The sequence below is a fragment of the Oreochromis aureus genome, linkage group 3, assembly GCF_013358895.1.
Source record: "Oreochromis aureus strain Israel breed Guangdong linkage group 3, ZZ_aureus, whole genome shotgun sequence".
Lineage (NCBI taxonomy): Eukaryota > Metazoa > Chordata > Actinopteri > Cichliformes > Cichlidae > Oreochromis > Oreochromis aureus.
Genome location: NC_052944.1, coordinates 4,533,336 through 4,554,603, shown reverse-complemented (window position 1 = coordinate 4,554,603; position 21,268 = coordinate 4,533,336). Strand labels below are relative to the sequence as shown.

General features: G+C 42.0%; 1 pseudogene; it reads right to left on the bottom strand.

Moving 5' to 3' along the window:
* Window positions 1-8,386: 8,386 nt before the first annotated feature.
* Window positions 8,387-21,268, bottom strand: part of LOC120438967 — a 49,099-nt pseudogene continuing 36,217 nt past the window's right edge.

Here is a 21,268-nt window from a genome sequence, read left to right as displayed (position 1 = left end):
GTTACAATAATTATTGCACACTTCCTGTAAATCCAATAAACTTCACTTCTCAAATATCATTGTGTGTGTCTCCTGTATGATATATTTAACTGACATTTTTATTGTATCAACCAACGATTAATACAGGAAAATAATCGCTATTAACAAGGTTGCCCAAACTTTTGCATCCCACTGTAACTCATTTTTATTGAGACTGAAGATGATTGCATGTGCGAGTGCATGTTTGGAGTCATTGCACTGGTGGTACCAATGTCTTTGCTCATGGCATTGTTATGATAATCATAGGCTTTCAATTAAACAACTGACATAACAGTTACAGGTATGTGCAGTGACTGTCAGGGTCAGATGATAATAATAATAATAATGGATTGGATTTATATAGCGCTTTTCAAGGCACCCAAAGCGCTTTACAACTCCACTATTCATTCACGCTCACATTCACACACTGGTGGAGGCAAACTACAGTTGTAGCCACAGCTGCTTTGGGGCAGACTGACAGAAGCGAGGCTGCCACATCGCGCCATCGGCCCCTCTGACCATCACCAGTAGGCGGTAGGTGAACTGTCTTGCCCAAGGTCTTGATGCATTCTCAAACATCCAGGAAAGTAAATCTCCAAAAGTTGAATCTGTTCATCTGGACGTAGCGTTTTGTGGGAGTAACGTTTCGTCATCACCAGGTGACTTCTTCAGTCTCAGCTGCAGGTTTCACTCTTATAAACAGGACATTTGCATAATGACTGAAACCAGCCCATTGAAGGAACAATGGGCTGGGAGGTCAGTTCCTTAATCTTAATTATGCAAATTCTCATGACCATTGATCAACAACCACTGATCAATAACCAATAACCATGAGTCCCATTCACAGAGAGTTGGGGAATGGCTGCAATCACAGCATTGTAAGATGGTGACAGATGTACCCTTAGGCCCCCTCCTCGATTCAGAGATGGTCTTTCCCTTTTCACGTAAATGGCCTCCTTGACTCCGCCCTCAAACCAGCGTTCCTCCCTGTCCAGGATGTTACATCCTCATCATTGAAAGAGTGTCCACTGGCCTGTAGGTGTAAATAGACTGCAGAGTCCTGGCCTGATGAGGTCGCTCTTCTGTGTTGTAGCCAGAGGTTGTTTGGTTTCCCCGATGTATAAATCCTGCCAATCCTGCACTTAACAGCGTACACTATGTTACTCTGTTTGTGTCGGGGGACCTGATCCTTGGGGTGGAACAGTTTTTGGCGCAGCGTGTTTTGGGGTTTAAAAGCCACAGAGACCCGTGTTTAGAAAAAATGCGTCTCAAATGCTCCGATACTCCTGACACATATGGGATCACTACAGGTTTTCACTTAGTCAGCGGTTGTCCTTCTCTCCTGGATCAGCTGGAGCTTTCTTTAGGTCCAGCTGGGATAACCACATTTACTCAGGGCCTTCTTGATGTTCTGTTCTTCTGCCTCCCTGGCTGCTGTGTCAGCCAAAATATGCTGTAATAAAAACTACCCCAGGGATCGGGCCCCCGACACAACTATATATATATAAATATCTATATATATCTATATATATATATATATATATATGTGTATATATATATATATATACACATATATATACACATATATATATATATATATATATATATATATATATATATATATATATATATATATATATATATGTACATATATATACACATATATATATATATATATATAAGGAATCCAAATAGGATATATATATATATGTATATATATATATATATATACATATATATATATATATATATGTATATATATATATATATATATATATATATATATACACATATATATATATATATATATGTGTATATATATATATATATGTATATATATATATATATATATATATATATATATATATATATATATATGTATGTATACATATATATATATATTCTATTTGGATTCCTGAGATCAAATATATTTTCCTTTGGCTTTGTTTTCTTCCCATTTGTGGCTTTAATGTAGTGTTACATCCTGTTTGTTTGCTTCCATCTGTACACATGTCCAGATTCACTGTTATGTTTCTATTCTTACATTGCTGTGTGATCACTGTTCCCTCTGCTGACTGATGTGACCTTTTGTATCTGACACTGATACTTGTCATATTTGTATCTGCGCCTAAAAGATAAAAAGTTTTCCATGCTAAAACACAGCTCCACCTCCTGCAGTTCTCCTCTGAACCACTAGATGTCTCTGTTATCTAAATGAAGACGTGCAGCACAGCAACCACAGCAGCGCTCAGATCACACGTGTCCTGTTATTATGTATAAAAGCATGAAACAGGTGAGACAGGTGGGATCAATATTAATGTTGTGGAAATATATGAAAAGGCAACAGAAGTGTGAAAACATTTCGTGTTTCTAGAAAGATCTTTCAGCTCATAGCTGCTCACAGACTGTATTTACAAGTGACAAACTGCAACTCTACAGTACATCTACAGTATATATCAAATCTATTCTGTATTCAAATCTATTGAGTGATGTTTGAAAGTCTTTCCAGGTGAGTTTGATCCAGGAGGGTCTGAAGCCAGAGTCAGACAGAGACTGTGCAGAGACTGTAGAAGGACAGAGCAGCAGCAGAGCAGTCCAGATACACTGATGATCCTCTGTCAGATCCAGAGGGACACACAGGGATGATGCTGGACTCTACATTGTGTCTGACAGTGGAGCTGTTCTCAGAGCAGTTCACTCTGCAGCACTGACAGTCATCTGCACTTCATTCCTCTGTCAGTCACTGCTGGATGAAGCTCTCCTCTCCACCTCCCAGTAACATGGCCCAGTCAGAGCGTCTCTACACACAAGCTGCTGCTGCTTCAACCTCTCTGGATCATCAGGACACAGCTGCTCCTCTCAGCACACACACACCGTCCTGTTCAGCATCATCACCACCTGCAGAGAGAAGAAGGAAGAGCAGAGGAGATAAACGAGTGTTTCCAGAGACTCTTCATCAGCTGTCAGTCAGTGATGCAGCACATCCAGTATAAAGAGCAGCAGGGACTTCAGTGCTGGGACTGTACTAGGACTCATTGTTGCTTCACTTTTTCTAATCTTTGATTTTTATTGAAGTTGATGAAAATGTTTTTCCTCCTAGTTTGAGTTTGGACTTTCATTCATTAGAAGAACCTTGGTGTGTCCACTCTGAGCTCTGTAGGAACCCCAACAACAAGCCCAACAATCCAGATGGTTCCAGCTGTTAACTGGAGGAATTCCATCCAAACATCTGCTCTCACTAAAGTCTTCCTCACCTACAGACTGTGTTCTTCACTGCTTTAAACTTGGAAATGAATGCAGTCATTGGTCTGCGTGCTGCTTTGTTCAGAGAGCTGATTGGCTGTTGACAGTGTTTGATCAGAGCGTGTCAGCCGTTACTATGGTGACCATAAAGGCAGAAACAGGAAGTGTTTGTGTCCAATCCTGAAGCCTGTCAACATTCTCCTCTCACAGCTTCACTGAGAAGCTGCAGCTTTACAGGAAACACTGGATCTTTGTTTCATACTGACTGTGTTTAGTACAATACTGCTGACAGCACCACCCACTCACTCCATCACTCTACTTACAGCAGAGTCTCCAGTCTGTAGTCTGGACTCTGCTGAAGATCAGACAGCTGCTTCACATCTGGATCCTTCAGGTTGTTTCCCGACAGGACCAGCTCTCTCAGATGGGAGGGGTTGGACTTCAGTGCTGCTGCCAGATAATCACAGCTGATCTCTGACAAACCACACCACCTTAATCTGTATAAAGCATGAAAGATGTAAGTTTATTAGACAAAGTGTGAGCTTGAAATCATTCAGTGTTTCATCATCTGTTCAGAGCTGAAGAAGGTTCAGAATGTAGAAGTTTAGAAAATGGAAACTCCAAACAGCTGAAGCCAACAGGAAGCAGCTTCAAACAGGAAACTGTGCAGAGTTTCAGACTATATGTCCTGATGCAGCCAGTTGGATTTTGGAGATTTGAATCTCTGTTCTGTGACTAAGTCCTTGAATCATTTCTTCCAGTTGGTCCAACAAGACAGACTAAGTATTGGACATGTGTTGTGGCTCCATTAGGGGAGCTTCTACATGTGATGTGATGGCCCCTCTGGGTCTGTCAGGTCACAGCACTGAAGAGAGCTCAAACTGGGCACACAGTTGTTCCAGTCTGGACCAAAGACTCTATACTGGGACTGAGGGACTGCTTTGACTGCACCCACTGGGACTTTTAAAGGCTCATGTTCTCACTTAGATCATCGATTTCTACTTACATTTCTTTCTGGGAAAAATGGGGATTACTTTGGAAACAGGAAGTATTTCCCCCAATAAGCAGCCCTGGATTAGTAAATCACTCCAACATGTTCTCAGGCAGAAGAAGCTGTCTTGTTATGAGGGAGAGAAGAAAAAGATTGAGGCACAGAAACTTGTTGAAAGAGAGATAAAGCAGCTAAAATCAGGTGTAAAAGTAAAGCAGAGGATGAGCTGAATAAAGGACACTCAAGGCTGGCTTGGAAAGGAATGAAGTCCATGGTGGGGATGCAGAACAAGGAGCAAAGATGAATGTGATGCTGAATCAGCAGAAGAAGAAGCTCTGAGAGTCCCACTGATGAGGTGTTTGTGTGGAAATCTCTTAGTGGGACCAAAGAGAGAAAAAGCCCTGGTCCTGATGCTGTGGGAGGGAAATGCTTGAAGTGTGCTGTGAGGAACTGACTGGGAGATTTTCACACATTTTCCAGTCCTCCTTGGAACAACAGGAAGTTCCCAGCATATGGAAACAAAGGTTAAGTGTCCTATGGCACTCAGTGATGATGGTGCTGTGGCCCCACCACCTCCACCTCTTTGTAAAGGAACTAACTGTAATCTGAAGCTTCAAATGGAACTAAGACTTCCTCCACTAGGTGGCAGTGTCTGATGAGAAAGTGTTAGTGGAGCTGGCCTGGAGTCAGAAACAGGAAGATGCAGGATTTGGGCTGAAATGGGGAAAAGTGGTTCGCACTAGTGCCTTAAAGAAAGAAGGTTGTAGTTTGAAGCTTGTTGGCCTTTCTGTGGAGGTTGGATGTTCTCCCACAGTCCAATGAAATGCTGCTTAGGTTCATTGGTGCTTCTAAATTGGCTGTAGGTGTGGATGTGAGAGTGCTTCTCTGTCTCTCTCTGTTGGCCCTGTGATGGACTGCTCACCTGTGCAGGTGGACCACGCCTCTTGCCCTATGACAGCTAGGGCACAGGCTGCAGCCCTGTGAGCCTAAGCTGAATAAACAGTTAGCAAAAATGATCCATAGATGGCCTGAAATCCCCCAGTTAGCAGTTTGGTAGATAGCTATGACATGCTAATCCCATCCAGCAGCTGTATTCTACCTGTAAGCTGATCCCTGCTGAGCCAAAGCACTTTTTCAGATACAAATTACAACCTTTAATAGAAACCTATTGGTCAGCATCTTATTAGCCTGCTGTTAGCTTCATTCCACAGAAAACTGAGAGAAACTAACAGAGTTGATAAAGAATAAAGAGAAATGTGCTGATTTAAAGCCTTTGAAGTGCTTCAGATGATCTCTGTCCACTTCTGTCCACTCATTCATTCATGTAAGCTTCTAATGCAGCTTTGATCTTCACCGTCTGCTTCATGAAACTCATTCTAACCCTGAATGTCAGAGTGTTCCTCCTTCTCTTTCCCATCATTCATGCTGGCAGTGGAGGAGATTTGGATGTTGGACTGTGTTTTGGATGATGTGTGTATGTTTGTGTTGGACTGCTGTCTGTAAAGCAAACGCACATTTTGCTTTGGATTTCAGTGTCACACAGACTTTAAGGGTGGAATGAAGAGTTGGAGAGTTTCACAGTGAATTATCCAGTGGAGGATTTTTCTTCTTCTTTGAAGGTTTGAAATGTGAACATTGTTCTGCTGCAGTCAATGGACTAAACCAGAGAAGAAGAAAACAGACTTTACCATGAAGATCCTCAGTGTGGATCAGTATAATATCAGCCTGATGTCTGCAGTTTAGTGTCAGCACAACTTTCACATCATATTCATCTCAGCACAACTAAAACATGCTGACTGACCCCAGAGTTTCAAGTCCACATCCTGGACTCTCCAGGAAACCACACAGATGCTTCACTCCTGAATCCTGCAGCTTGTTGTTGTTACTCAGGTCCAGCTGTCTCAGATGGGAGGGGTTGGACTTCAGTGCTGCTGCCAGATAATCACAGCTGATCTCTGACAAACCACAGTCCATCAATCTGTATAAAGAATGAAAGATGTAAGTTTATTAGACAAAGTGTGAGCTTGAAATCATTCAGTGTTTCATCATCTGTTCAGAGCTGAAGAAGGTTCAGAATGTAGAAGTTTAGAAAATGGAAACTCCAAACAGCTGAAGCCAACAGGAAGCAGCTTCAAACAAACACAACAAGAGAAAAACTCTGAATGTTTCACATTAAAGTCGTACATTTCTCATAAAAACAGGACAAAGACTTGAAAAAGTCGTGTTTTCCTTCCAGGAACCACAAGGCTTCACTTTTAAAGGTGAAGTGTGAAAGAAATGGACATATTTGAAGTCCAACACCTTTTTCCAGTCACATGATTAAAGCAGACAAACTACAAGCTCATTTTCATTCCAACAAGTCATCTTCTGACCTGGACTAACAACACTGGTCTCTATGTGCAGCTGGCTGTGAGACCAGTGCTCAGGGAGCGTCTACAAAGTGCAACACTGAAAGAACATCACACACTCATTTGCTTCTAGCACTTTCACACAAACATCTACTGTCATTATTGTCACCAAACTCTGTGGATCCTTTATTGCAAATTCAAATGGGATCAAATGGTCAGACAAAAGAGGGTTATGAGGAAATATGATGAAATGTTGTGTATTAGCAGCAAGTTATTGAATCATTTTCCTCAGAAACCAAACAAAATGATTGACAAACATGTTTTTACAAACTCAGTGTTGGACTTGGATCAGCAGGATAAGCTGATGTTTAAAGACATTTGAGTCTCGCTGTATGAGAGTCCAGTTATTCCTCAATATTTATGGATGATGTTCTTTCAGTGTTGCACTTTGTAGACGCTCCCTGAGCCTCACAGCCAGCTGCACATGGACCAGCTGACATTACCCAGCATTAGAGGCGGCTGTAAAAAATGGATTTTCCTATTTAAATGGTTTTAATTTGAATAAAGCGATGTTGATTCATTCAATCCTGAATGGATTTTTAATATAAATGTATTTTGCCAGAATCTCAGGTTAAAGCTCCCAAAAGTATTTCAACAACAAGCAAACAGATAAAACAGTGAATGAGAGCAGCTAAACACACAAAGATGGAAACACAGAGCGTGGATCGTTCACTCGACGGCACGCATACACGGACACGCCGTCGGGGCTGAAAGTGGACAGCTCACAGATCCTGAAGCTGCAGGTTTCATCTGTCTCCAACCAAAACTGAGTGAACCAGCAGCAAAAGAAGATCCAAACTACGCTTTACGTTTGATGAACATGGTCATGAATTCTCTCTGACTTTGACCTTTACTTCCTGCACAGCTCTCTCTCTCAGTGTACTTCAAGAACAGTTTACCTTCAAAAATCTGTTTTCTGCATTATTCACTGCTTATTACGCACCAGTCTGCTGTTGTGTTCACTGCTGTCGGCCTCCGAAAACAAAGCCTCATTTCTGCTGTTCAATACTGAAGAAATTGAAACCTTTTAAAATGATGACAGATTACAAACTCTCAGCTGTGTCTGTAATCAAACCTCTGTAACTTTGCTTCACTTCAGCAGCATCAGCTCATGTTCACATGTTGATTCATGGTTTGCTTCAGTTTTTGATCGACTGCAGAATATTTTGAAGGTTATCTGCTATAAAAAGCCAGAAGAGGAAAATCTGCTTCATGTGTTTCTGTTTGATCCTCAGTGACTTTGACACAAAGGCCTCTGCTGTGATGATCACACCTCTGATCAAGTCTCACAGTGTCAGCTTTGTTTTTATACATATGGATATGTGCTGATAAATGATCAGAATTAGAATATTTCCCACTGTCTGCTGTGTGCCGTGACCTTTGACCTGCTAAAGACAGTCAGCTGTGGATTATTCATTGTTGTGTCTGATACTTAGAACTGTGAGGAAGAACACTACACAGTTAATCAGGGTCCCCTCTCTGAATCAGGAAAGGTGGGCAGGCGGCGTGTGGGCCGCGGGCCATACGCTGAGTCTCACTGTTTGAAATGTGAACATTGTTCTGCTGCAGTCAATGGACTAAACCAGAGAAGAAGAAAACAGACTTTACCATGAAGATCCTCAGTGTGGATCAGTATAATATCAGCCTGATGTCTGCAGTTTAGTGTCAGCACAACTTTCACATCATATTCATCTCAGCACAACTAAAACATGCTGACTGACCTCAGAGTTTCAAGTCCACATCCTGGACTCTCCAGGAAACCACACAGATGCTTCACTCCTGAATCCTGCAGCTTGTTGTAGCTCAGGTCCAGCTCTCTCAGATGGGAGGGTTGGACTTCAGTGCTGCTGCCAGATAATCACAGCTGATCTCTGACAAACCACAGTCCCTCAATCTGTATAAAGAATGAAAGATGTAAGTTTATTAGACAAAGTGTGAGCTTGAAATCATTCAGTGTTTCATCATCTGTTCAGAGCTGAAGAAGGTTCAGAATGTAGAAGTTTAGAAAATGGAAACTCCAAACAGCTGAAGCCAACAGGAAGCAGCTTCAAACAGGAAACTGTGCAGAGTTTCAGACTATATGTCCTGATGCAGCCAGTTGGATTTTGGAGATTTGAATCTCTGTTCTGTGACTAAGTCCTTGAATCATTTCTTCCAGTTGGTCCAACAAGACAGACTAAGTATTGGACATGTGTTGTGGCTCCATTAGGGGAGCTTCTAAATGTGATGTGATGGCCCTCTGGGTCTGTCAGGTCACAGGACTGAAGAGAGCTCAAACTGGGCACACAGTTGTTCCAGTCTGGACCAAAGACTCTATACTGGGACTGAGGGACTGCTTTGACTGCACCCACTGGGACTTTTTAAAGGCTCATGTTCTCACTTAGAATATCGAATTGAATTACTGACATTTCTTTCTGGGAAAAATGGGGATTACTTTGAAAACAGGAAGTATTTTCCCCAATAAGCAGCCCTGGATTAGTAAATCACTCCAACATGTTCTCAGGCAGAAGAAGCTGTCTTGTTATGAGGGAGAGAAGAAAAGATTGAGGCACAGAAACTTGTTGAAAGAGAGATAAAGCAGCTAAAATCAGGTGTAAAAAGTAAAGCAGAGGATGAGCTGAATAAAGGACACTCAAGGCTGGCTTGGAAAGGAATGAAGTCCATGGTGGGGATGCAGAACAAGGAGCAAAGATGAATGTGATGCTGAATCAGCAGAAGACTTGGACTCATTGGATTCCAGCTTTGATATCAATGATTTCAATGAAGAGCTTTGTGATTGTAGCAAAGGGCTGGTAGCTCTGAGAGTCCCACTGATGAGGTGTTTGTGTGGAAATCTCTTAGTGGGACCAAAAGAGAAAAAGCCCTGGTCCTGATGCTGTGGGAGGAAATGATTGAAGTGTGCTGTGAGGAACTGACTGGGAGATTTTCACACATTTTCCAGTCCTCCTTGGAACAACAGGAAGTTCCCAGCATATGGAAACAAAGGTTAAGTGTCCTATGGCACTCAGTGATGATGGTGCTGTGGCCCCACCACCTCCACCTCTTTGTAAAGGAACTAACTGTAATCTGAAGCTTCAAATGGAACTAAGACTTCCTCCACTAGGTGGCAGTGTCTGATGAGAAAGTGTTAGTGGAGCTGGCCTGGAGTCAGAAACAGGAAGATGCAGGATTTGGGCTGAAATGGGGAAAAGTGGTTCGCACTAGTGCCTTAAAGCAAGAAGGTTGTAGGTTGAAGCTTGTTGGCCTGTCTGTGGAGGTTGGATGTTCTCCCACAGTCCAATGAAATGCTGCTTAGGTTCATTGGTGCTTCTAAATTGGCTGTAGGTGTGGATGTGAGAGAGTGCTTCTCTGTCTCTCTGTTGGCCCTGTGATGGACTGCTCACCTGTGCAGGTGGACCACGCCTCTTGCCCTATGACAGCTAGGGCACAGGCTGCAGCCCTGTGAGCCTAAGCTGAATAAACAGTTAGCAAAAATGATCCATAGATGGCCTGAAATCCCCAGTTAGCAGTTTGGTAGATAGCTATGACATGCTAATCCCATCCAGCAGCTGTATTCTACCTGTAAGCTGATCCCTGCTGAGCCAAAGCACTTTTTCAGATACAAATTACAACCTTTAATAGAAACCTATTGGTCAGCATCTTATTAGCCTGCTGTTAGCTTCATTCCACAGAAAACTGAGAGAAACTAACAGAGTTGATAAAGAATAAAGAGAAATGTGCTGATTTAAAGCCTTTGAAGTGCTTCAGATGATCTCTGTCCACTTCTGTCCACTCATTCATTCATGTAAGCTTCTAATGCAGCTTTGATCTTCACAGTCTGCTTCATGAAACTCATTCTAACCCTGAATGTCAGAGTGTTCCTCCTTCTCTTTCCCATCATTCATGCTGGCAGTGGAGGAGATTTGGATGTTGGACTGTGTTTTGGATGATGTGTGTATGTTTGTGTTGGACTGCTGTGTGTAAAGCAAACGCACATTTTGCTTTGGATTTCAGTGTCAGACAGACTTTAAGGTGGAATGAAGAGTTGGAGAGTTTCACGGTGAATTATCCAGTGGAGGATTTTTCTTCTTCTTTGAAGGTTTGAAATGTGAACATTGTTCTGCTGCAGTCAATGGACTAAACCAGAGAAGAAGAAAACAGACTTTACCATGAAGATCCTCAGTGTGGATCAGTATAATATCAGCCTGATGTCTGCAGTTTAGTGTCAGCACAACTTTCACATCATATTCATCTCAGCACAACTAAAACATGCTGACTGACCTCAGAGTTTCAAGTCCACATCCTGGACTCTCCAGGAAACCACACAGATGCTTCACTCCTGAATCCTGCAGCTTGTTGTTGTCACTCAGCTCCAGCTCTCTCAGATGGGAGGGGTTGGACTTCAGTGCTGCTGCCAGATAATCACAGCTGATCTCTGACAAACCACAGCTCCCCAATCTGTATAAAGAATGAAAGATGTAAGTTTATTAGACAAAGTGTGAGCTTGAAATCATTCAGTGTTTCATCATCTGTTCAGAGCTGAAGAAGGTTCAGAATGTAGAAGTTTAGAAAATGGAAACTCCAAACAGCTGAAGCCAACAGGAAGCAGCTTCAAACAAACACAACAAGAGAAAAAACTCTGAATGTTTCACATTAAAGTCGTACATTTATCATAAAAACAGGACAAAGACTTGAAAAAGTCGTGTTTTTCCTTCCAGGAACCACAAGGCTTCACTTTTAAAGGTGAAGTGTGAAAGAAACGGACATATTTGAAGTCCAACACCTTTTTCCAGTCACATGATTAAAGCAGACAAACTACAAGCTCATTTTCATTCCAACAAGTCATCTTCTGACCTGGACTAACAGCACTGGTCTCTATGTGCAGCTGGCTGTGAGACCAGTGCTCAGGGAGCGTCTACAAAGTGCAGCACTGAAAGAACATCACACACTCATTTGCTTCCATCATCCAACCTGAAGAGGAAACAGAGACGGCTCCTCTTCAAAGTAAAAGCTGCTCCTTTTGGACACAGTATCAAAGAAAGTCTACAGTATAACAGAAAAGACAGAAACAAGTTTTGGTTGTTTTTAAATTGTGCAGAAATGAAACTACACTAAGCTCAATTATGTGACAGACATTTCATCCCATGTCAGTTTGGCCTCATCCTGGGCCGGATTATCCAGCACACACTCTGACCACAGGCCCAGGGGCCACGCACAGCTGGGCTCCATCCAAGAGACAGGAAACAAACCAACACAATAATAAAAAGCACCATGTGATCTTCTTACATCTCCAAGACAAACATAGTAAAAACATATTTGTTTCCTGATAAAATGATGTGACAGGTAGAACAGAGTAAAGTGGTGGTGTTACAGCCTTTCTCCCTCTGCTGCCGAGGCTGTTAGTCTCTCCCAAACTCAGCTACAGGACTTCCAAATGAATGAAAGCAGCAGAAGTGGCTTTACAAATGAAAGAGGAAGAGGAGAAGAAGAGAGAGGAGGCCACCCTGACCATCACTCCAGCTGAAAACATCACACTTCCATTAAAGTTGGTGAGAAAATGTTGAGCAGGATGAGCTGCTGGCTAATCTGGAGGCTGTAGCAGCAGCTCACAGTCACAGTGGATTTCCACTCATGAAAAGCTCTGGCTGCTTCATTTCTCATCTCATATCAGAGACTTTAGTGAAGCTGTACTGTGATGCTTCCATATTCCAGTGAGGCCTCCAGAATGATTTCAGCTGTTCTGTACACACACTGTGTGCCCTGTATGGCTCAAAGTCTCTGCAGCCTGTTTTTATCTGCTATCATCAGATCTTCATCATCCTCATTCACATCCCTCACACACTCTACAGCCTCATCAGTACTGACTTCATCTTCACTGACTGATGGAGCACAACATGAACCTGTGGAGGCTGAAACACTGTCCTGTCAAACATCTCCCCGTCACCACTCCACTTCTGTCAGCCTTTAAATGAACCCTGCTCAAGTCTGTCACTTCTGTTTGGAGCCAAAAGAGGTCAAAGGTTATGCCACTACATTCTTGTCTAGAAAATATTAAAAGTGTATTTGGTGATACACAAAAAGGGTAAAGTTTAAGTACAGTTTGGGTCCACACATGTCCAAACCCTGGTGTGTGGGCCTACTTAGTACTGAGAAAAGCCCACTAAAAGAACGCCCACCAGACCAAAGCAATGGTTTTGACTTGATCAGCATTAACCCGCCCCTGACTTTGATGGGTGAACCTGACAAATAAAATTTATTTATGAACAGCGATGCAGGGCCAGGAGTAGCAACGTGAATTAAATAAATACATCATTAAATAACTCATTATCAATATATTTAATTAATTATGTACATTTTAATTAATTACTGAAATAATTAATTCATTAGTGATGTATTTATTTAATACAACCATAAAATTATTGCTACTTTACTCAAAATAAATTTAAGACATCAATATTAAAGGTTAAATTATGATAATGAACACATGCAACTATAACTGATGACATAAGAATTTGGATTTTTAAGCTAAAGTGAAGCTGCTGACTCACTTGGCATGTTACTCTCAAATCCTCCCTAATAACAATAACATAATTACACTTTAGCCACAAGAGGGCAGCAGCATTAATACAAGTCACGTGTATATAAAGGTACAGTGATTATATTCCAGTGATTTTGACAAAAACAAAACAGAAGTTGATGGCAGTGTGTTTTTCCATAACATACCAACCAAATTAAATAATAAAAACTTTATAACTTACAGAGCTGTTTTAGAGACTTTGACCACTGGCAGCAGCCTCAGAAGAGCCTCCTCTGAAGCAGAGTATTTCCGCAGGTCAAACACATCCAGATCTTTTTCTGATGACAGTAAGATGAAGACCAGAGCTGACCACTGAGCAGGAGACAGTTTATCTGTGGAGAGACGTCCTGATCTCAGGGACTGTTGGATCTCCTCCAGTAGAGAAACGATCATTCAGTTCATTCAGACAGTGGAACAGATTGATGCTTTTCTCTGCAGACAGATTCTCACTGAGCTTCTCCTTGATGTACTGAACTGCTTCTTGATTGGTCTGTGAGCTACTTCCTGTCTGTGTCATCAGGCCTTGCAAACGAGTTTGATTAGTCTTCAGACCCAAGAGAAAACGAAGGAACAAGTCCAGGTGTCCACTGGGGCTCTGTAAGGCCTTGTTCACAGCACACTGGTAGAAGTATTTCTTTGAAGATTTTCTTGTTTGAAACACCTTCCAAGTTTTTGTTGTTCTTCCAGCAGATTGAGTCCAGAGTTGATGAAGGTCAGATGGACATGAAGAGCAGCCAGAAACTCCTGAACACTGAGATGAACAAAGCAGAACACCTTGTCCTGGTACAGTCCTCTCTCCTCTTTAAAGATCTGTGTGAACACTCCTGAGTACACTGAGGCTGCTCTGATATCGATGCCACACTCTGTCAGGTCTGATTCATAGAAGATCAGGTTTCCTTTCTGCAGCTGATCAAAAGCCAGTTTTCCCAGTGACTCAATCATCTTCCTGCTCTCTGGACTCCAGTGTGGATCTGTCTCAGCTCCTCCATCATATTTGATACTCTTGACTTTGGCCTGAACCACCAGGAAGTGGATGTACATCTCAGTCAGGGTGTTGGGCAGCTGTCCTCCTCTCTGGTTTCCAGCACATTCTCCAGAACTGTAGCAGTGATCCAGCAGAAGACTGGGATGTGGCACATGATGTGGAGGCTTGAGCTTTCTTGATGTGGGAGATGATCCTGCTGGCCTGCTCCTCATCTCTGAATCTCTTCCTGAAGTACTCCTCCTTCTGTGGGTCAGTGAACCCTCTGACCTCTGTCACCATGTCGACACACTGAGGAGGGATCTGATTGGCTGCTGCAGGTCGTGTTGTTATCCAAAGGCGAGCAGATGGGAGCAGGTTCCCTCTGATGAGGTTTGTCAGCAGCTCATCCAATGAGGTGGACTTTCTGGTTTCAGTCAGGATTTTAGTTTTGTTGAAGTCCAAATTAAGTCGACACTCATCCAGACCATCAAGTATGAACACAACCTGGAAGTCTTCAAGCCTGCAGATTCCTGATTGGTTAGTTTGATTAAAGAAGTGATGAACAAGTCCCACCAAGCTGAACTTTTCCTCTTTCAGCACATTCAGCTCTCTGAAAGTGAATGGAAATATGAACTGGATGTCCTGGTTGGCTTTGTCTTCAGCCCAGTCCAGGCTGTATTTCTGTGTTAAGACTGTTTTCCCAATGCCAGCCACTCCCTTTGTCAGCACTGTTCTGATTGGTTCGTCTCTTCCAGGTGAGGCTTTAAAGATGTCTTCTTGTCTGATGGTTGTTTCTGGTCTGTCTGGTTTCCTGGATGCTGTTTCAATCTGTCTGACCTCATGTTCATCATTGACCTCTGCAGTCCCTCCCTCTGTGATGTGGAGCTCTGTGTAGATCTGATTCAGAAGGGTTGGGCTTCCTGCTTTAGCGATGCCCTCAAACACACACTGGAACTTCTTCTTCAGTTGGGCTTTAAGTTCACGTTTACGGAGTGAAGCAAATATTTCTGAAGGTAAGAAATTCAGAAACAAATATTATACAATAAATATCACAGCCTTTCAGTACCCTGAAAGGATGAATGTCTATTGGTCCATTTCTTGAGCTATTAGGAAAGATCAATATTCAGTCTTTAGAGAAATTCTCTTACTGCTCTGCAGATGGTCAGCCATCTCATGCTGCTTAAGTCTCCTCAAGAAGTGGAGTGTGATCTTCAGAAATGCTTCTCTGCAGCTCTTTCTTTCATCTTCATCCTCACCTTCAAACATCTCCTCATCCTCCATCTGGCTCTTTAAAGTTTCTGGGTGATCTGGACTCAGAAGCTTCTGGATCTTCTTCAGCTCGTTCTTCACAAACATGGTGATGTTGTCCTCCAGCCGCTGGAAAAGAAGACTATATGAATTACCCAGTGGTAAATGGACTGGTTCTTATACAGCTCTCTGTGATACTCTGTGCACACAAAGCATTTTATACAACATGCCTCATTCAACCAAGCACATTGTTCTGTGCTTAAATACTTTCTTTCACACTCTGATGGATGCATCAGAGGGCAGCTTGGGTTTAGTACGTTACCCAGTACATTTGCCAGCCAGGCTTTGATTCACAAACCTTCTGACTAGTAGCTGACCTGCTCACCTCCTGAGCTACAGTCACCCCAATCTGACTGAAATCATGGAGCCCAAACTCTGATTTATGTTGGACACACTGACAATCCTCTGGTCCACAAAGTGCAGCATAGAGGTGACTGAAAAGAACAAATGTAAACGTAGTACTACAAACCATAACCACAGAGTCCAGGTGTGTTTGATGTTGCTGTGCAGACTGACCAGTGGAAACCTCGGCTCTCTCCTGCTCCACTCTGTGGAGGAGTAATGAATAATTAGCTCATGTTATGTCTGTCCACACACAGACACAAGCTAAAGGTCCATGAAGTGATGTTTGGATGGGTTCAGTCAATCAGATGACTGTCATGGTGAAGCTTTGCTAGTCCTGGTGATCCCACTGAGAATTAACAACTCAGTTTCCAGATGTCTGTAGTTTTCTGCTCAGTTTCTTTAGTCCCAACAGCTCTTACCATCTCCTGCATGAAGCTTTGCCTCCATGCTCAGATGCCCTGGAACAAGGTGCTCTCTTTATATCAGTGACTGGTTTAAAGGGACAACTTGCAGTGCTCGCCAAACTTTGTGTCAGCAAAAGTAGTTCTAATGTTTTTACATTTTACATTTTACACACACAAATCAATGAACATAAAAACATAAACTTTTCAGATATTTTGTTTCACAATGTTACAAAACTCAGTTCACAACTACACAGTCTGATTTACAAAATATTTATGACCACAGTTTGAGCCGATGTCTGTCCCGAGTCTGTGGACTCAGTGTAGTTTTGTTTTGATTCTTATTGTCTTTTGTTACAATTTCATCCTGATTAAGATTTTCTAGTTCTGAGGTTTTGGTTTCTGTGTTCCCTCTGTACTGTGTTAGTATTGTGTCTCTGTGTTCACTTCCTGTTTTATTCTGACAGTGCCATGTCCTACGTTAGTGTGTCTACTTTTGCTTCCCTTGTCTGGTTGTGTCCAGTTAATCCTGCTGTGTCTCCCTTTTCTCATTCCCTGATGGCTCTTTTGTGTATATGAGCCCTTTGTTTTCTCCTGCTTGTTGCTGGTTCGTCTGTGTTATCTCCCCGTGTCTCCGTTTAAGGTTTCAGGTTAGTTTTTAGTTTTTTTCAATAGAGGTTATCTTAGCTTCTGCACAGGCCATCTCCACTGCACTTCACCGTTTCAATAAAGCTCACTCACTTCACAGCAGTGTCGGCATCTTGGGTCCTTTATTAAATTCAACATGGCTCGCCCGCTAGCCGTGACATAAGATGTGAAAATAATATCCAAAAAAACATGAGGGACAAACAGGGAATAGTTTTAAGGTGCAGGGCCAACAAACTGAGTCTAGCCATAAACTCAGAGTTGATTGAATTAGCATTTTGAATTGGCTGATCTGAGTTACTTCAATCAAGTCTATGTTCACTTTGAGTTAAGATTATACATGATTAATGTAAAGAAAAAAGCCATCATCAGCAACTGATTCTGATTCAGCAGGTTTTCAAATCTAAACGGTACCCATCCCTAGCTGGCTGTAGTTAAACCTTTACTTAAAAAGCATCCCTAGACCAGCTGTCTTAGCTAATTATAGGCCAATCTCCAACCTGACAATCCTTGAAAGAGTAGTTGGGGGAGACAATCAGAGGGGCAGTGTGATGATCTTAGGTTACAAACTACCGCAGTCAAGTCATTAAGGGAGACGGGCTCAAACTGCTCTAAGACAGCTGAGCACACAGGAGAAAGACTCGGATCTGAGGCAGCAGTCGGTGAGACAAGAGCCCTAATAGATAGAACCTTGTTGTTAAAAATGCTAAAACATCATCACAAATACTTGGTGAAGAAATGACTCCGACATTATCACGTGAAGGAAGAAAACGATTGAGGACATTAAAAAGTACCTGAGGCCTGTGACTGTTTACTGACACTAAGTTTAAGACAAACTGTGTCTGCAGTTTTTACAGCTTCTTGGTAAGAAAGACAGAAAGTCCTTAAAATCTGTAGAGAAACATACAATCTGTCCTTTTTCCATCTCCTTTGGACGCGTCTACAGTCACGTCTGAGGGAGCATGTATGTTCATTCAACCACAGCTCTGATAAATGCTGAGCGCGCAGAGTCCTGAACGGAGCAATCGAGTCCAAAATATCAGTGCAGGTAGAACGAAGAATGTCCGAAAGGTCCTCAACACTTTAACAGCTGGAGTTCATTATTCCAGAGTCCATAAAGGCAGCAGAAGAAGCGGCGCTGTCAGAGCATTAAGCGCTGGCTTTTTACGCGCTGAGGCGCACGGCTTATCTACCGAGCAGCGCAGCGTTACAGTGAACAACACAGGAAAATGATCGGAGATGCCCAACTCAGATATTTCAGTGATGCACACATCCAGCCCGTGGGAAAGCTCCAAGTCTAGTGTGTGACCTTTTTCATGCGTGGGACCAGTAACCCACTGGGTCAAGTTAAAAGAGTCAATAATATTTAAAAGTCCTTGACCAGAAGTTTAGAGTCACAGCAGACATGGATGTTGAAATCACCAAGGCAGCATCATCAGAAGACATAGCACACGCAGCTCTATCTATCCATGAAGCCAGGTAACACACACCAATGAGTTAAACTGCAGGAATGTCTTAAAGACATAAAGACCTGGATGACCGCTAACTTTCTGCTTCTTAATTCAGATCAAACTGAGGTTATTGTACTCGGCCCTGAAAATCTTAGAAATATGGTATCTAACCAGATTCTTACTCTGGATGGCATTACCTTGGCCTCCAGTAACACTGTGAGAAACCTTGAGTCATTTTTGACCAGGACATGTCCTTCAATGCACATATTAAACAAATATGTAAGACTGCTTTCTTCCATTTGTGCAACATCTCTAAAATTAGAAATATCCTGTCTCAGAGTGACGCTGAAAACTAGTTCATGCATTTATTACTTCCAGGCTGGACTACTGTAATTCTTTATTATCAGGATGTCCTAAAACTCCCTGAAAAGCCTTCAGCTGATCCAAAATGCTGCAGCAAGAGTCCTGACAGGGACTAGAAAGAGAGAGCAGATTTCTCCTGTTTTGGCTTCCTTCATTGGCTTCCTGTTAAATCCAGGATTCAAAATCCTGCTCCTCACATACAAGGTCTTAAATAATCAGGCCCCATCTTATCTTAATGACCTTGTAGTACCATATCACCCTATTAGAGCACTTCGCTCTCACACTGCAGGCCTACTTGTTGTTCCTAGAGTATTTAAAAGTAGAATGGGAGGCAGAGCCTTCAGTTTTCAGGCCCCTCTTCTGTGGAACCAGCTTCCAGTTTGGATTCAGGAGACAGACACTATCTCTACTTTTAAGATTAGGCTTCAAACTTTCTTCTTACTTAACAATGAAGTCCCTGAATTCCACCGTTATATGGAAATCAGCCATTATAACTTGTGTCAAATCTATTTGTACCTCACAGTTTTCTAAGCACACAGAGAGCAGTAAACCTCAGAGCAGCAGCACATCAGACTGTGTGCAGAAAATCTAGAAGAGAAAATATTTTATTTCTAAATGATTCTTGTGACCATGCTGCACCACAACACCTGATCTCTGGTTTCCTGACCTCTTCAATCCCACTTTAATACTTGACTAAACTCATTTTCCTGTTTAGGTGTTGAGGCAAAGCCACCATCTACAATGCAGGCAACAGCAAATGGAGCTGTTTTTTATTCTCTTTGGGTTTTTTCTACTTTTGCTACAAAATGTTCAAGCTGATTAAATTCATTAGAATAAAAGTTCAGATAATTTTCTCATATTAATGTTGGAGGTAGAAATTCAGGTAACTTTGCACAAAAACTGGCAGAAATTTCCTTCAAAGATGGAGTTTTACTTTAACACTGTGAGTACATTTCAGAGCCTGGACTCTTTTACCTTTACTTGAGTAAAGAAGTTGAATCAGTATTTCAGCTTTAAGAGGCTATTTTAACACAAACATCAGTCCTTCTACTTAAGTATGTTTGACACTTTGTTTTCGCCTAAATTAACTTTACTGTTAACGAGTTTTCATGTTTCTGTAATCCACCAGTGTGCTCATGCTTTTTTAATTGAAAACATATTTTTAATGATCAAATATAATTATTTTTGTTATTTGTGGATTTTAAATGTCCTTGACAGAGACAGATGATGATCATTATCCTGCACTGTGGTCTCAGGTTTGGTCGAGCTCGCACAAAGAATGGCTGCTATGTTGAACTTCCTCCTGGGATCTACACTAAGAAGTGAGTCCAACATTAGCAGGGTCTCTTTCCTTTATCTGGATTCACTTTAGCATTCACAGTCACGTGAAGCTTGTTATTAACTCGATAAGTCAACCCAGGGTTTCAGCTGAGCGTTCACATGAAACACATGGTGTTGGCAGCATCTGATCAATCATATTGATGGAGACGTGTATCAGCAACAGAGCAGCTGAGTTTGCAGAAGGAAGTCAAACTAAACCATTGGCTATACCACCTGAAACACCTGAGTGGAAGCTCCTCCCTACACTGTGTTTGAAGCAAAGCACAAAGGAGACACCTGCTGGAGCAGCTGGAGTCCTACAGACACTCAGCCTCTTCACTACACAAACACCTCCTACAACATCCACTCTTTCCACTCTGACTGCTGTGTTTGTGGAAACACTCCAACACACACCGCTTCACACACCAACATAGAAACGTGTGTGAAAAAGAGCTGAGCTGATATTAAACATGAGGATTTATTCAAAAATACAGAGTCAGCAACAACATCTAGACACACATTACCTCTCAGCAGCAGAAGAACATCCTTTAAAGTTTATGTAACCTGGACGTGTGTCCCTCTATCTATAAAGAGATGATCTATACAGCTCGCCCAAGTGCAATGTCTACAATATCTGAATCTAGGTTTGGGAAGGAGATTGGCGGTAGCAACTCTGTAAGAGCAATAAGACTTCCAACCCACATATCACGCACGACCACAGGTTGGTGAAACAAGGCTTGCTTTATATATATATTTTCCTTGGATCAGTTCCCTTTGCTCATCCTCAACATAGGGATACCTTCAAATGCAGTAAACATCTCAAATGCATCACAAGAATAATTGAAACAATCAAAACAGATGTAAGACAAGGAAAGAAAACACAATATTTCAACACCCCCAAAGAAAAGAAAATGTGGTACCACTAGACTTTTACTGGTTGTCAACCATCAGTTTTTATGATATCAGTTTCATTTAGTTACCAGTTTATTTGGGTTTGAGAACAAAAAACAACCTGAGTTCCAGGTGAAGAAGAAAGTAGCAAAAGAAAATGATAAAGTATCTCTCACGGGGGCTTCCTTTTGTTTTTTATTCCTACTGCCCTCCTGGTACGGCAGGCATCAACGAGTCGCGTCCTGACACACAGAAGGCCTCCACAGCAGCAACAGTGTCCTAGATCTGCGATGGCAGCTCCTTATGCAGCACACATGGAATTGTCCTCAAAAAAAAAAAACCAGTCTGCACACAACATGCAGAA